Consider the following 2,500-nt stretch of genomic DNA (forward strand, 5'->3'; position numbering starts at 1 on the left):
TCATCCGCGGTCCCCTGGCCCTGCGCACGTTTGTCTTTGAAACCGAGCATCAATGCCACAGAAAGTGCCGGGGCGCCAGCTGGAGCCATCATCCGCGTTGCCATGGCTCGCTTGGCCTTGGCTTGCCAGTCCCCGACAAGAGCAATCGCGCATTTTCTTTGCAACCGACCATCAATGCTGCCCAACGAGGCCAGCACGAGCAGTCATCCGCGGTCCCCTGGCCCTGCGCACGTTTGTCTTTGAAACCGAGCATCAATGCCACAGAAAGTGCCGGGGCGCCAGCTGGAGCCATCATCCGACGTGCCATGGCTTTGGTCCCATGGTCTTCGCAACCGAGCATTCGTGACACCCGACGGGGCCAGGACACCAACCCTTCCGACACGAGCATTCGCGCATGTTCTTTGGCCACACAACGGCGCCAGCACGAGCAAAATCATCAGCGGTGCGGTGGCCTTGCACGACCTTTTGTCTTTGGAACCAACCATCAGTGCCACGGGAAGTGCCGGAGTCCCGGCATCCGCGGTGCCAAGTCATTGCGCCCTTTGTCTCTGCAGCGGGGCATGCCGGGCACTCCCAACCATTGCAAGCAAGCAAGCAAGCAAGAAAGTAAGTAAGTAAGTAAGTAAGTATTACATATAGGGGCGGGACATGCGGGGAGTTCTGCGAAACGTGCACTACGGGGCACACGCGTACCTACCGGGGCATACCGACCCCTACTGGGGCACACGTGCGCATATCGGGGCGTACCAAGCCTATCGGGGCATTCGCATGTATCCCAAGGCATACCGAGTCTATCCGGGCATACGCGTTCATACCGGGGCGTAACGGGCCTATCGGGGCATACTTGGGCATATCCGGGCAAAAAATGCCCAAAACTTGCGCAACCTTGGCAACCGTGGTCCATTCCTCACTATATGCCATGGCCTTGTGCCCATGGTCTTCACAAGACAGCATCCAAGGCGCCTGAAAGGCCAAGGGAGCCCAACCCAGCAATGCCCAGCCAAGGCCAGGCATTCCAGTGCCTGCCCGGGCAAAAACGCCCAAAGCATGCCCCATTCCTTAGCCTATCCAGGCAAAAACGCCCAAAACCAGCCCATTCCAGTGCCTATCCGGGCAAAAACGCCCAAAGCATGCCCATTCCTTAGCCTGTCCAGGCAAAAACGCCCAAAACCAGCACATTCCAGTGCCTATCCGGGCAAAAACGCCCTAAACCTGCGCATTCCAGCGCCCCGCAGCATGCCACCCTCCTATAGGGTTTGCGCAACCAACCCGCCTAACCACCAGTGGCAACCAAAGGTGCTGTTAGCGACGACTTCTGAAGACGCAACGAGACGCGACGGGTTTGCGCCCAGACGCGACGAGACGATGCGGGATCTGCGCCCAACCATGCCTACACCCGCCGACTTGTTGCGGGAGCTGCTTGCCCAAGCATGCCTAGCGTGCAAGGCCTGCGTGCCCAAGGTCTGTGTGCAAGGCTAGTGCCCAAGGCTAGTGCGCAAGGCTAGTGCCCAAGGCTAGTGAGCAAGGCCTGGGTGCAAGGCTAGTGTGCAAGGCTTGTATGCAAGGCTAGTGTGCAAGGCTGCTGTGCAAGGCTTGTGGGCAAGGCTGGTGCGCAAGGCTAGTGCCCAAGGGTTGTGTGCAAGGCTAGTGCCCAAGGCTAGTGCGCAAGGCTCGTGCCCAAGGCTAGTTCGCAAGGCTTGTGTGCAAGGCTAGTGCGATGGGCCAGTGCCCAAGGCTTGTGAGCAAGGCTTGTATGCATGGCTTGTGCGCAAGGCTTGTGTCCAAGGCTTTTGTGCAAGGCTCGTGCGCAAGGCTAGTGTGCAAGGCTTGTGCGCATTGGCAGGTAGCCCACCACCATGCACGATCCAAATGCCACTCACGCGACAACACGGTGCCAAGCCGGGCATGGTGTGCACTCAAAACCAATCAACGGACAGAGGTCATGCGTCATGGGGGGGATCTAGCAAGGCCATGGGGAAGGTCATGGAGGACCTTGGAAGCAAGCGCAAGACGAGAGCGAATCGAACAAGGGGCCAGGACGGGGCCTTGTGCCCATGGTCTTCGCAAGACTGCGTCCAAGGCGCCCGAAAGCCCAAGGGAACCCAAACCCGGCCGACACTTGCAATCGCACATGCTCTCTGCAACACACCATCAATGCCGCCCAACGGGGCCAGCACGAGCAGTCATCCGCGGTCCCCTGGCCCTGCGCACGTTTGTCTTTGAAACCGAGCATCAATGCCACAGAAAGTGCCGGGGCGCCAGCTGGAGCCATCATCCGCGTTGCCATGGCTCGCTTGGCCTTGGCTTGCCAGGCCCCGACACGAGCAATCGCGCATTTTCTTTGCAACCGACCATCAATGCCGCCCAACGGGGCCAGCACGAGCAGTCATCCGCGGTCCCCTGGCCCTGCGCACGTTTGTCTTTGAAACCGAGCATCAATGCCACAGAAAGTGCCGGGGCGCCAGCTGGAGCCATCATCCGCGTTGCCATGGCTCGCTTG

The sequence above is a fragment of the Tasmannia lanceolata genome, unplaced genomic scaffold (assembly GCF_043159265.1).
Source record: "Tasmannia lanceolata isolate RefF3 unplaced genomic scaffold, GAP_Taslan_0.1 ptg000019l, whole genome shotgun sequence".
In the NCBI taxonomy this organism is placed as follows: Eukaryota; Viridiplantae; Streptophyta; class Magnoliopsida; order Canellales; family Winteraceae; genus Tasmannia; species Tasmannia lanceolata.